Source organism: Rhinoraja longicauda, chromosome 3, assembly GCF_053455715.1.
Source record: "Rhinoraja longicauda isolate Sanriku21f chromosome 3, sRhiLon1.1, whole genome shotgun sequence".
Lineage (NCBI taxonomy): Eukaryota > Metazoa > Chordata > Chondrichthyes > Rajiformes > Arhynchobatidae > Rhinoraja > Rhinoraja longicauda.
This window is the reverse complement of record NC_135955.1, coordinates 83263884-83279350: the sequence shown is the minus strand read 5'-3', so window position 1 is coordinate 83279350 and position 15467 is coordinate 83263884.

Sequence of the window (15467 nt, the reverse complement as noted above, 5' to 3'; positions counted from 1 at the left end):
AAGAAGAGGAAGAGTGAAATACATAGCCAGAAAGGGAGATGTGGTTGGAAGGGGACAAGAAGGGGAAAGAGGGGGGTTAAAGGGAACTGTTGGACTTGGGAGTGGGAGATGTTGGTCAGATGGGTGGCAAGATGGCGCAGTGGTGGAGTTGCTGCCTCACAGCGCCAGAGCCCTGGGTCCCGGGTTCGACCCTGACTACAGTTGCTGTCTGTACGGAGTTTGTACGTTCTCCCAATGACCTGCGTAGTTTTTCTCCGAGCTCTTCAATTTCCTCCCACACTCCAAAAACATACAGGTTTGTAGGTTAATTGACTTGGTATAAATGTAAATTGTCCTTAGTGTGCGTTGAATGGTGTTAATGTACTGGGTGATTGCTGGTCAATGCAAACTCGATGGGCTGAAGGGCCTGTTTCCCCATTGTACCTCTAAACTAAACTAAAAATAAGCATGTGAGGGAGGGGAAAGGAGCAGGGTGATGAGGGGGAATGGGAGATGGTGGCACAGACAGATAACGGAAACCGTGTCTCTAGTTTTAATGGACACGGATATCAGTGATATCTTTCACCGTATCTCTCTGATCTATAGGTTGTTCTCGGAGACACATACTGAGATAGTTCAATGGTTCAGTGGTTCAATGATTCTTTATTATCACATGTACCGAGGTAGAATGAGATTATTATCTTTTGCATGCAGTTCAGTAAATTATCACTATATATAAATACAATCCCAGATTAAGAGCAAAGTGTATAGAAGTAGCCCACTGAGACCATATCCAAGATTTGTATAGGGAGGAACTGCAGATGCTGGTTTACACTGGAGAGGGACACAAAATAATGGAGTAACTCAGACTGAAGAAGAGTCTCGACCCAAAACGACTCATTCCTTCTTTCTGGAGATGCTGCCTGTCCTGTTGAGCTACTCCAGCATTTTGTGTCTATCTTCCATATCCAAGAGTCGCCAGGTTTTGGCGCCGTTGTCAAAGTCCACGCTGCAGCTGGCCATGAGGGCTCATTGTAGGATTGCTTCCAACTGTCTGCAGGACTATGTGCTTGGGGATATGCTGAGGCTTGGTGCAAGCCATGCAAAGGCCTTGTGGGGAAGGCTTGCAGTCTGGGTTCCGTAGTCGTGAGACATTGAGGGACAAAGCTCTTGGTAGAAACCCCTCAAACACTTGGAGTTTGTATCAACCAGGAGGCCTCTGAATGGCAATGGGGTTCTGTACACAATGTGCTGACGCAACAAATGTGCCGACTCAACAAGAAAGCATTTTATCGGGATGCATCACGGCATGGTTTGGGAACAGCTCCATCCAAGACCGCAAGTATTGTGGATGCATCCCAGCCCATCACACAAACCAACCTCCCTTCCAATGAATCCATTTATCCATTTACACCTCACGCTGCCTCGGCAAGGCCAGCACCATAATCAAGGATGAGTCGCACCGCGGCCACTCCCTCATCTCCCCTCTCCCAACAGGCAAAAAGGTATAGAAGAGTGAAAACGCACACCTCCAGATTCAGCAACAGTTTCTTCCCAGCTGTTATCAGGCAACTGAACCATCCGACCAACAACTGGTGAGCAGTCCTGAGCCACTATCTACCTCATTGGAGACCCTCGGACTATCTTTGGTCGAACTTATCGTGCACTCAACGTTATTCACGTTGTACCATTTATCATGTATCTGTACACTGTGGGTGGCTTGATTGTAATCAGGCATTCTCTTTCCACTGACTGGTTAGCACGCAACACAAGCTTTTCACTGTGCCTCTGTAACCGTGACCAGAAACTAAACTCAAATTCAGCCTCAAACAAAGGTAGAGAACGAATAACACCCTGAATGTATAAATAGAACGACACAAAGAATGTAGAGAAAGCTATAAACATTTTTTGGTATTTCTTGTCTATATGCTATGAATAAATTTTATTCTTGAAATAACAAAAAGTGTTGCTTTCACTGCTTCCACTGGATTCAGATTGGGACATGTGTGAATTAGGGGGGTGGGAGTTGGTGATGAGAAGATGTCCTTCAAATCATTCAGGCAATGATTCTACACTGTGGGTAGTGTCCTGTAATTAATAAAAGGCATTCACATGTTCTCTGATAAACAGCTGGAAGACATGGCTGAGGAGTGAAGGAAGCGGAGCAGGTAATACCACGACACTTTCAGTCGTTCAGGAATTAGTAACACGTCAGATGCTAATTTGGGAGAATTTCTCTTAAAGATTCCAAGATTTTTTTTTTAACTTCTCCACAATTTTTTTTTTTCCATTTCCTGTAATAAATTACCATCTCTAATGTTTGCACCACCAGCTTTACTGGTCTGCCAACAAACCCTTAGCTCTCCCTGCATGTAGCTCTGAAATGAAATTTAATATAGAAACAGCAATTTCTGTTCCAAAATAGATTAGCGAAGTAACAAATGTATCCAGTGCTTGCTACTGGGTTGCTTTCCCAAGGGAATAATTGTTCTTTACTTCAGATCATGTTAGCCAGCGTAGGCATGGTGGGCTGAAAGGTCTATACAGTATATAGTTCAGTTAATTGTCACGTCGACCGAGGTACAGTGAAAAGCTTTTGTTGCGTGCTAACCAGTCAGCGGAAGGACAATACGTGATGACAGTCTATTTCTATGCTGCACAACTCCATGACACTATGATTAGGTGTTTCTTGACATGTAATCTCCAAGGATACAATCTGTGATGTGACGTGTAGTGGAGGTTATGAGACTTCTGGGAATGGAATGGAATGAACAATTCATCGAGAGGGCTTTGTGTCGCATGCATCTTCTCCATCCTGGTGCCCATGATGTGGCCTTCACTGCTTTGATGAGACCAAACGTAATCGAGGTGACTGTTTTGCAGAGCACAAGCACTCAGTGAGCAATGGCTATCTCGAGCTAGTGTTTGCATGACATATCAACTCATCATCCCATTCGCATACCAACCTATCTGTCCTCGGCCTTCTCCACTGTCACGGTGCAGGCAAATGCAAACTAAAAAACACGTCATATTCTATTGCAAGCTATCAATATGAGCATTGATTTTTTAATTTATTTCAGGAAACCAACAATACCTATTCCACTAGTCCACCAGTCTTTCCCTTGTTCACCTATTCTAGCCCCCCCCCCCCCCCTCCCCCTCGTTTCTCTTGCCTCATCAAACTCCACACATGGTTCCATCTGCCCATAATGAAGGAAACTTAAGCCAAGGTGGGAGATCAGCTTTGATATTGAGGAATAGAAGTGCAGTCTTGCGGGACTGGATGGGGGCCTCCCTTCTATTGACTCCATTTATACCTCGCCCTGCCTCGGCAAGGCCAGCAGCATAATCAAGGATGAGTCACACCCTGGCCACTCCCTCTTCTCCCCTCCCCCATCAGGCAAAAGGTACAGAAGTGTGAAAATGCACACCTCCAGATTTAGGGATTGTTTCTTCCCAGCTGTTATCAGGGAACTGAATCATCCTACCGCAACCGGAGAGCAGTTCTGAACTACTATCTACCTCATTAGTGACCCTCGGACTATCTTTGACCAGACTTTGCTGGCTTCCCTTGCACTAAACGCTATTCCCTTATCATGTATCTGTGCACTGTAAATGGCTCGATTGTAATCATGATTTGTCTTTCCGTTGACTGGTTAGCACGCAACAAAAGCTTTTCACTGTACCTCCGGTACATGTGACAATACACTAAGCTGAACTGATTACTCCTGCTTCTAATTCTTATGTTCACATGTCATCATCAAGATTAGAGATGACCGCATTATTTTTATACAGTATCAAAATATTTTCGATTTCATTTGAGGTATTGTAAAACCTATTGAGAAACACAGTCTTGGTTTGGATTAGTTATTTTGCTTACTTCGGCTTTGAAATATGTTTACAATTATACACATTGTCCAATGAGATGTAATTAGTTAGCAAAGATTACATGCTTACAATAAACTGAAAGTCAACCAGCATGCCTACCCTGGCACAAGACCAGCTTCTTTTAATTCAGTTTCTGTCGTTAATTTGCTTTTGTAAGTATTCTGGAGTTATTAGCTTGACTGGCAATAATGAGACCCCACTGTGCAAATTAACTTGTTAAAAAGTAATTGTGCTAGGAATTCGAAACTGTAGCAATGCGGAAGGAAACCATTTGGCTCATTACATCAGTGCCAGTTCTGTAAATGGAGCTGCCTACTCTAATGTAATATGACTTTCCACTCTGTACATTTTCATACAGTGCACTTCCTTTACCGGTATTTATCAAAATGTTGCTTGAGTTTTATGATACAGTAAAAAATCCTTGAGTCATTGATTCCGTCAGGAATAATTTCTATGATGATGATCTCAAACATTGATCCCATCAAGTGATATTGGCTTAATTCTTCAAGAATAGCACTGGAGGTGCATTCTGGTGGTTTTCTGAAGGGATGGCCTGACAATGTAGTGGCAGGGAGAATGTTGGAATTCACATACTTCAATTGGTAAGGTGTGGTAATACTAATTGTCTTGTTTCAATAGACAATAGACAATAGACAATAGACAATAGTCAAGTCAAGTCAAGTCAGATAGCTCCTCTGTCCCTCCCTTCCCCTCCTCCTTCCCAGAGCTCCCTCTATCTTCCTGTCTCCACCTATATCCTTCCTTTGTCCCGCCCCCGACATCAGTCTGAAGAAGGGTCTCGACCCGAAACGTCACCCATTCCTTCTCTCCCGAGATGCTGCCTGACCTGCTGAGTTACTCCAGCATTTTGTGAATAAATCAAGTCAATTTTATTTGTATAGCACATTTAAAAACAACCCACATTGACCAAAGTGCTGTACATCTGATTAGGTACTAAGGAAAAAAAAAAGAAACATACAGTAGCACGCAAACAGTTCACAGCGCCTCCTCAATGAGCCTCAAACGCTAGGGAGTAGAAATAGGTTTTGAGCCTGGACTTAAAGGAGTCGATGGAGGGGGCAGTTCTGATGGGGAGAGGGATGCTGTTCCACAGTCTAGGAGCTGCAACCGCAAAAGCGCGGTCACCCCTGAGCTTAAGCCTAGACCGCGGGATAGTGAGTAGCCTCAAGTCGGCTGACCTGAGGGACCTGGAGTTAGAGAGGGGGGTTAGAAGATTTTTGATGTGGGGGGGGGGGGGGATGTCCATTTAGGGCTTTATACGTGAATAGGAGGAGCTTGAAGTTGATTCTGTACCGTACAGGGAGCCAGTGGAGAGAGGCCAGAATCGGGGTGATGTGGTCCCTTTTACGGGTACCCGTCAGGATAGGTGCAGGAGGAGGCCATTTGGCCCTTCGAGCGAGCACCGCCATTCAATGTGATCATGGCTGATCATTCTCAACCTGGACTTAACTTTCAAGCTGGAAACTAAACTTAACTAAACCAAACTAAATTATATGCCACGACCACAGTAAGTAACCTCATGGTGCATCTCACATAATTCATTATCATTGAGCCTGGTGATAAATAAGGATTATGGTGCTGCAATTCTGAAGCAGTACTAGAATAGAAAATATATCCGCACAAAAATCCGATGACAATGATGACACAGTTACCAGATTTTGCTGCATTACCTGCTGCACTAATTTAAAGAAGTAACTATCTTAACTAATACGAGACCCAAAAATACGATTGATTCTTGATTGCCCTCTGAAATAACTTAAAAGCCACTCAAATCAGCATCTCATTTCTTTAGAAGGGTCTCGACCCGAAACGTCAGCCATTCCTCCTCTCCAGAGATGCAGCTTGTCCCGCTGGGTTACTCCAGCTTTTTGTTTCTATCTTTGGTTTAAACCAACATCAACAGTTCCTTCCTACACATCTCATTTCAAATGACAGTTCTCCTGAGGGTGGTCCATTATCATAATCTACATCATATATGGTTCATACCACATTGGTACAGTGGCACAGCAGTAGCGTCGCTGCCTTACAGGGCCAGAGACCTGGGTTCGATCCTGACCATGGGTGCTGTCTGTACGGAGTTTGTACGTTCTCCTTATGACCTTGTGGGTTTTCTCCAGGTGGTCTGGTTTCCTCCCACACTCCAAAGACATGCAGGTTTGTAGTTTGATTGGCTTCTGCAAAATTGTAAATTGTCCCTAGTGTGTGTAGGATAGTGCTAGACTATGCGATGATTGGTGATCGGTGCAGACTCAGTTGGACGAAGGCCCCTTTTCCACGCTGTGTCTCTAAAGTCGAAAGTCGATCACATCAATAACAGGAAGGATACAAAATGGCGTAGCAACTACAACCCACACCAACATTGTATTGAAATCTTCTGCTCTGGAAAATACTTCCTGTTCTTATCATTGGATGTAGAGCAAGTCTGGCAGTAATCACCTCCGGGACTCAACACATTCATTGACGGTGCTAAAATATTGAAGAAGAATTGGCTAAACTAATACTTAGTGAAGTTAGTTTAGTTTAGAGATACAGCACGGAAACCGGCCCTTCGGCCTACTGTGTCTGCATCGACCAGCGATCTCCGCACACTAATACTATCCTACACACACTATGAACAACTTACATTTATACCAAGCCAATTAACCTACAAACCTGTACATCTTTGGAGTGTGGGAAGAATCTGCAGCACCTGGAGAAAACCCACATGGGTCACAGGGAGAACATACAAACTCCGTACAGACAGCACCCATAGTCAGGATCGAACAAACCTGGGTCTCTGGTGCTGTAAGGCAAGAGCTCTGCCACTAAATATTTTTATATATTGGAAACATCACCTATTCCTTTTCTCCAGAGATGCTGCCTGACCCACTGAGTAACTCCAGTATTTTGTGTCTATCTTCGGTGCAAACCAGCATGTGCAGGTTCTTCCTACACATTGTGGGCCAAAGGGCCTGTTGTTGTGCTGTACTGTTCTATGTTCTATGTTCACGTGATTACTTGAAACATCATTAGGTAAGGAAAGCAATGAAATAATTTTCATCAGATTTGTAGTTGTTGTGGAAATCTGTCATAAATATTGCTAACATCTGGTTTTAATATGTAACCATAAGTGCTTTCATGCCTAACATGACAACTCCGAAATCCCATTATTTTTTGAGACATTTACCTAAAAACCTTTTGGTGTGTGAAAAAAAAGCATGTGAAATACAGAAAGGTAAAGAATGCTCTTTGCAGGGATTTATATTCTATTGCATGCGAGGATTAGAGATTTTGATGTGCTCAAACGCCTTATCTCTTCTTACTTGTCCATTGTGAGGCAAACTAAGCCCACTCGAAGGCTTGCAACAACTTGCTTTGGATACAAAAAATAGACACAAAGCTCTGGAGTAACTCAGTGTTTCAGGCAGCATTTCTGGAGAACATGAATAGGTGACATTTTGGGTTGGGGCCCTTCTTGAGACTGATTGTAGTGGGGAGGGGGGGGTGGAAGAAAGCTGGAAGAGTGGTGTGGGCAGGACAAAGCCTGGCAATTGATAGGGGGCAACAGGTTTTATTTGGCTGATAATTGGACAAATGCCAGAGATGAAAAGACAATAAGTAGTGAGGTATGGAAATAAGGAGAAAAAAGGTGTAAAGCCAAAGCTTAAGGAAGAAATATAGGTGGAAGAGGACAGGGTGGAAAGAAAATTGGAGAAATGAGTGCACATCTAGATTTTGCACAGGGAAGAGGAGAGATGGGGGGGTTGTAGGGTGGGAATCAGCGAGGGGTGTTTTGGACATTAATTACCTGAAATTGGAGTAGTCAATGTTCATAACATTGAGTTGTAAGCTACCCAAGTGGAATATGAGGTGCTGTTCTTCCAGTGTGCATGTGGCCTCACTCTAGTAATGGAGGACATAAGTTTAGTTTAGTTTAGTTTAGAGATACAGCGCGGAAACAGGCCCTTTGGCCCACCGGGTCCCGGCCGACCAGCGATCCCCGCACATCAACACTATCCTCCACAACCGAGGGACAATTTACAATTATACCAAGCCAATTAACCTACAAACCTGTACGCCTTTGGAGTGTGGGAGGAAACCGAAGATCTCGGAGAAAAGCAGGTCATGGGGAGAACGAACAAACTCCGTACAGACGGCACCCGTAGTCAGGATCGAACCACACTAGTCATAGTAATTATCTTCTCTTGCACAAATGAAATTAGTCGACGAGCATGGGAGGACGAATTGGCTCAACCCATAATGCAAGACATATGGGACGAAAGTTTACAACACATACATCAATGCTCGTTAAACACTAGACACTCATTAATACAATTTAAAATATTACACAGACTACATTATTCAAAGACAAAATGAAACAGGATCTTCCCAAGTATCTCTCCTATTTGTGATAAATGTCAATTTCAAGAAGCCAATTTAACTCACACTTTTGTGACTTGTACAAATATGCAAAATTTTTGGATCGATATTTTAAAAATCATTTCCAAAGTTATCGATAACCAACTGGATTTAGATCCAAAATGATTAATTTTAGGATTATCAGAACACATTACAAACTTTACGCTAAGTCAGAGACGCTTTCTTGACTACAGTTTAATAACTGCGAAAAAATTAATACTTAAATTTTGGAAAAAAACAGTAACCCCCACAATTAAAATGTGGATTACGGAAATGACCGAGACCTTGCATTTGGAAAAAATAAGGTTTGCCTTAATTGACAAACCAGATCTATTTTTTAAAATATGGTCTCCATTTATTGAATTTTTAAAAAAGTAAATGGGTTTGTCACAAAACTAAAATTTAAAACTAGAGTTTAGAGTTGGATGTACAACTATACTCATTAACTCCCAGATCTATCCCCATAATCTTTATGTTTGTAATTCTCTTTTTTCTTTGCTTTCTCTCTATTAGTTTATAGTCTTTTTTTTCAGTCTCTTTTCATCTTTATTTTTTCTTTAAAAATGTAAAAATTGAAGCTATGTAAGAACTCTATAACCAGTTTGTCGTTTATTATTATTTGTACATATGCTTTAAAAAAATTTAAATAAAAAAACCCACAAAAAAACCCCAAATGAAATTAGTCAATTAATGCCAGCCCTAACATATACCAGGTGTAGGAAGGAACTGCAGATGTTGGTTTACACCAAAGATAGGCAGCATCTCTGGATAGGCAGCATCTCTGGAGAGAAACTATGTGTCTATCTTAACGTACACCATTATTGGTATTTAAAAATACTTTTGCATTAGATGGATTGTTATTTCTCCTGCTTCACTGTTTGCCCAATGGGAGCATGACTAGATTCTTGCCTGTTTAGCTCTAAAGTCACTGCCACTGTGGCCATTTGTTGTAAAGAATTGCACATCCCAATAATCCAGTGCGTGTGAAAAGTTTCTTCCAGCTTCCTCCCTCATTCTTCCATTAATAATAGTCAATCTATGCTCCTTTGTCACAGAAACAAGCTCTCGGTGTTAATCCCCTCAATGTCTTTCACACGCTTGGCCCTTGGAGATTCGGTTTTAACATCTGCTTCACCAGTCATAATAAAAGTGTGAGCTTTTTTCCACCTATCCTTACATTGTACATCCTCGCAAACCTAGCATTACTCTGAGAAATGTTTGGGGAGCCCTTTGCATGTGGACAAAGAAAATGCACATCATGGATTGCACTACTTTCACTCTGATAGATATCATGCTGTACTCACTTAAGAAATGTTTACCGCAGAATGCCATGGATATGTTCATTTCCATAAACGTTGCATCATTTGGAGACTTTAGACTTTAGAAATACAACATGGAAACAGGCCCTTCAGCCCACTGAGTCCGTGCCGACCAGCTAATGAACATTGACTTCTCCAACTTCAGATAGTTCCTCTGTCCCTCTTTTTCCCCTCCCCCGTCCCAGATCTCCCACTGTCTTCCTGTCTCCCACTACATCCTATCTTTGTCCCGCTCCCTCTCCTTACATCAGTCTGAAGAAGGGTCTCGACCCGAAACGTCACCCATTCCTTCTTTCCTGAGATGCTGCCTGACCCGCTGAGTTACTCCAGCATTTTGTGTCTACCCCATACACTAACATCATCCTACACACTAGGGATAATTTGCAATTTTACCAAAGCAGATTTATCTTTGGAGTGTTGGATGAAACCGGAGCGCCCGGGGAAAAGCCCACATGGTCACGGGGAGAACGTACAAACTCTGTACAGACAGCATCCGTAGTCAGGATTGAACCTGGGTCTCTGGCGCTGTAAGGCAGCAACTCTACCACTGCACCACCCCGCTACCCCCTACTGCCAGCTGAGGATGGGGGATAACTGGAGTTTGACTGCATCATGTTGAACCAACACTGAAACATAAGACATGGAACTTCTAGAAGCAGCTTGCAGATTGTCAATTGCACGTGCAAGCACTACTAATTGTACATGAGAATCTGATGCAGGTAAAAAGTTAATTAGAGATGATGAAAAGTTAATTGCAGTTGCCAGATGGATGGTTTAGCAGGTTTGCAGTCCACTCTGCACTGCGTGATCTGTAGAAATGATGAGAAAAAGCTTCAGAAAGTCGCATTTTCTGATATGGATGTTCAGAATGCAACTACAGAGGCTGGGGATAACAGCATGGAGATGGTTGTCATTTCTGCTTTGAACTGGTTGCAGGCAACATTGTTCTCATTAGCACCTTTTAAGGCTGCTCTATCATAGTTTATTGCTGCCTGCAGAAAATGAAAACAAAATGGGAATTCAGTTTTTTTATGAATCCATTCACAATCATTTTAGTTTAGTTTAGAAATTAGTTTAGACCTACAGCACAGAAACAGGCCCTTCGGCCCACTGAGTCCATGCCGACCAGCGATCCCCACATATCAACACCATCCTACACCCACTAGGGACAATTTACATTTATACCAAGCCAATTAACCTGCAAACCTGTCCGTCTTTGGAGTGTCGGAGGAAACCGAAGATCTCGGTGAAAACCGACGCAGGTGATGGGGAGAACGTACAAACTCCATCCAGACAGCACCTGGAGTCTGGATCGAACACGGGTCTTTGGCGCTGTAAGGCAGCAACTCTACCGCTTCACCATTGCGCCGCCCAAATTTTGTTTTATTTGTTCAATAGACAATAGACAATAGACAATAGGTGCAGGAGGAGGCCATTCGGCCCTTCGAGCCAGCACCGCCATTCAATGTGATCATGGCTTATCATTCTCAATCAGTACCCCGTTCCTGCCCTCTCCCCATACCCCCTGACTCCGCTATCCTTAAGAGCTCTATCCAGCTCTCTCTTGAATGCATTCAGAGAATTGGCCTCCACTGCCTTCTGAGGCAGAGAATTCCACAGATTCACAACTCTCTGACTTTAATCTTTTATCTTAGCACAAGCAATACCGAGTGCTCACGTTGTTTATTCAGTGTCAATGATTCACAATCACTCCATGACGAGACAAATGGGATTTACCTTTGCTGCTTTATTTACATTTGCTCAACCATGTTCACGTTGTAAAGATAATTAAAAAATGAATAGATGAAAAAAAAAGTGAACGTCTCTTCAGAGTTGGGCATTCAATTTCCCAGTGGTTAGAAATCCCAAACGTCCCCATTGAAAATTGTTCAATGGTTTAATGGTGCTTTATTTGTCATATGTGCAACTGCACAGTGAATTTGTTTTTGCATATTTATACAGTCCGAAGTCATTTCCCCCCCCGTAGGCTCGGTCTATTGGAGCAGTTCCCGATCAAGGTCAGTGAGGCTTCTGCAGGACCTTCCTCCTTCACCTTCAATCAGATTGGCCCGTGAACCGGTGAACCAGCGTCATCGCTCTCCTTGCCTGGCCATCTTTGCGTCCCGGGGGCGCCTCCTTCAGCCGACCTTGAAGGCACTGGAGGCATTACCCCAGTTCACCCACCTACCGGCCCTGGCTCTGTAAATGAAAATAGTGCTAGGTTGTCTACTCAATATCCTTCCAATCTGTTAAGAGTTTTCTGATTTCGGCTTACATTCTTTCCCCATGTGTAAGGATAGCCACAGGGCTACTGATGGGTCCAACCAGCATGACTTATATTCATTGAGGAGCAAGATACTGTACATTCTGTTTGGAAACATTAACTCTGTTTCTCCATCCATTAATGCTGCCTGACCTGCTAACTTTCTCCAGCAACTTCTGTTTTCGACACGGCTAAAAGTTTTCTAATGACTCCAACCCCTTCCCCACCCCATGCACGCACACGTATTTTACATATACTGGGAGTGCCATTGGCTGGAAGATAGTGGCTAGGAAGGAACTGCAGATGCTGGTTTAAAACGAAGACAGACACCAAACGCTGGAGTAACTCAGCGGGACAGGCAGCATCTCTGGAGAGAAGGAATGGGTGATGCTTCAGGTCGAGGCCCTTCTTCAGACCTGAGCTGAGTTACTCCAGCTTTTTGTGTCTATCTTCAGAAGATAATGGTTGTTTAGTCTCCTTAGAGCTTGTAGAATGTCAAGCGGCACAGTGGTGCAGCTGGTAAAGCTGCTTCCTCACAGGTCCAGATATCTGGGTGCGATCCCCACCACGGGTGCTGTCTGTGTGGAGTTTGCACGTGGGTTTCCTCTGGGCACTCCAGCTTCTCTCCACACCCCAAAGATGTAATCAATTGTCGGTTAATTGGCTTCTGTAAATGTTCCCTTGTGTGGAGGGAGTGGATGTAAAAGTGGGATAACATAGAACTTCTGTGAACGGGTGAGCGATGGTTGTTGTGGACTTAGTGGGTCGAATGGCGTGTTCCCATCATCTATCTTTAAAACCAAAAACTAAATTCTGGACAAAACTGGATGGTTGGGGGACTGCAGCGTTCAACAAGAAAATACTGGGGCTCATTCAACATGAATTTAGGGCATAGGTTTATCCTTCAGTCATGGAAAGGGTCGCAACAGCTTGAATTGAGGTGACAAAGTGCCAAGGTGGAGGTTCGCCAGCATTCAGAAAATATTTTAGCCAATGCAATGTTATCACGAATGCACAAGTAAATGACTGTAACATAATACATTGGTTCAGAAAGTTAATTGTAAATATGAATGCACAATTACAGAGAAAGAGTTCAATCAAACAAACATATTCCAAAATGCTGCAAAACTCTATCAGTCTACTCGGGTACGATGTGCTTCTGTTAATTCAAAATGAGTAACGCAGCCTTTCAAATGCAAAAGGTTATGAGGATGTAGTAGTGCTTCACCAGCACCCATGTTTCCACACTTTTCACAAACAGTTTGCATGAAAAGGAGTCATAAATCAAAAGGCAGTACTCACAGGCTGATCAACTCTGCACACCTCAACTTTTGGCATTGAAAGATTCTGATGATTAACATGTGGGCAAGATGGGAAGATGTGGGCGGCACGGTGGCACAGCGGTAGATTTGTTGCCTTACAGCGCCAGAGACCCGTGTTCGATCCTGACTACAGGTGCTGTCTATATAGAGTTTGTATGTTCTACCTGTGACTGCGTGTGTTTTCTCCGGGTGCTCCAGTTTCCTCCCGCAGTCCAAAGTGCAGGTTTTGTAGGATGTGTGAGAAAGAACCGCAGATGCTGGTTTAAATCGAAGGTAGACACAAAATGGTGGAGTAACTCAACGGGACAGGCAGCATCTCTGGAGAGAAGGAACGGGCGACGTTTCAGGTCAAGATCCGACACTTCACCCATTCCTTCTCTCCAGAGATGCTGCCTGTCCCGCTAAGTTACTCCAGCATTTTGTGTCTACCTTCGGGTTTGTAGGGTAATTGGATTCGGTATAATTGTAAATTGTCCATAGTATGTAGGATAGTGTTAGTGTGCACGGGATGATCGCTGGTCAGCACCGACTCGGTGGGCCGAAGAGCCTGTTTCAGCACTCTATCTCTAATGTCTAAAAAAAAAAGAGTTCTCTATTATGGTCACTGTTTAAATTGCAGAGGGTTACTTCAGCTTTTTTATTTATGCGTGTCATCACACAACTGTTTGCCAATAACGAGCAAATGTTAGTGCCACGTCATTGGCCTCTGCAAGATCCTTTACCGTGCATGTGTCATGCAGCATGTCTCAGCTCAGGAGGTATTCCATAGTCTGGAGGCCCCGTCTGCACTCGCAGTCTGCCGCATCTTCAGTATATCCCCGCTTCAGCATGTTCGATTTGCTCCTCCCCATGCCTGTCCGCAGTCTGTTGAGACTGCGGCAGGTTATCCACGGTTGGTCGGAACCTGGTGGGAGCTTCTCAGAGGGATCGATTGCCATGTGAGTGTCTTCCCGAGATTTCTCTAGTCCCTCTTCTCAGAGTTTGAGCCTTCTGGACGATGCACTGCAGTCCAGGGGATGGACAGACGAAAAGAAACTTCTGCGTGATTTCAAACGCTGAGGTAGCAAAGGGTGGTCATGTAGGGGGTGTCTTTCATCCTCTGATTGTCTGAGGCGTTCTTTTTGACTGGCTCACAGCTCTTCTGATTCCAGGAGGTGCAATGCCAGAGGTAGGTAGATGTTGTCAGTCCTGGTAGGTTTCATGTATCCACTTCAGCTCATCGACTAACATTAACTAACATAGTGTGTGGTTTGACTTGAAGCAACTGGGCCCCTCAGTGACACATGGTAAGCGCTGAAAATCTCAAACAAGCTGAAAATCAGCATCTGGGACTGAAAGGTGCAAATAGGATGGGTGGATTGTTATTTTGATAAAAGCTGTCCTTCAAATATTTATTTGAGCATTGCACATTTTGGCCATTTCAAGAAAATGTTGTGTTTATCTTCAAAAAGGCAAAATACGTTGAAGGCAAATTGCCTCAGGCACAATACTGGTTTAGCATTTCCGATGTTGGATACAATAATGAGATTTATTCTTAAACTGCTTTCTTCCTTTCTTTGAATTTGTTCATCCCTCTTTTTTCATAAAACTCCTGGACATTTTAACGTAAATTAAAATAACATAAAATTAAATACAGTTTTTTTGGGCTGATTTGTGGAAGGCACTCATCTGTCACATTACATTTTTATTTAACTTTTATTATTCAGTGGTCATCCTATCAAGGGCCACTGCATATGGAATGGAGCAATCAGATAAGTAATATCCATTCTTCCTTATTTTCTTTAGTTAACGCATCACCAATTCATCTGCCTCTTCTAATTTTGACAGTGTTTTAAGACATTGCGATGCACTTCATTAAAAACCTAGTTATATCTTCATTGCAGAATGGCCACAGTGGATGAGAATTATCACCGTGTTTACCTTCCCCAGGGGCAGGGAGCTGGGTCGCATTCCAAGGGAAACATATTATATAAAGAATGCTAATAAGGTTTCTGTTTTGGTTGCCAGCTGAGCACCAGAAGCAGCCGAATAAAATTTTAACCTCAACAATTTGAATAAATCATGTTTGCTGCAAATTGGGTTACATATCTGTTATGTTGCTTCTGAATACAAACATATTGTTTCAAGATGATTAATTTATTTTAGATGACTTGATTCCATGGTAACCTGCCTCTCCAAGGATTTTAGCAGGTTTAATTTAAAACGGTTACATCGCCGGATGTGTCAGAAGTTGAATCTTCACAAACAAAATTCATTTCACTGTTTTGCTTGTTATGT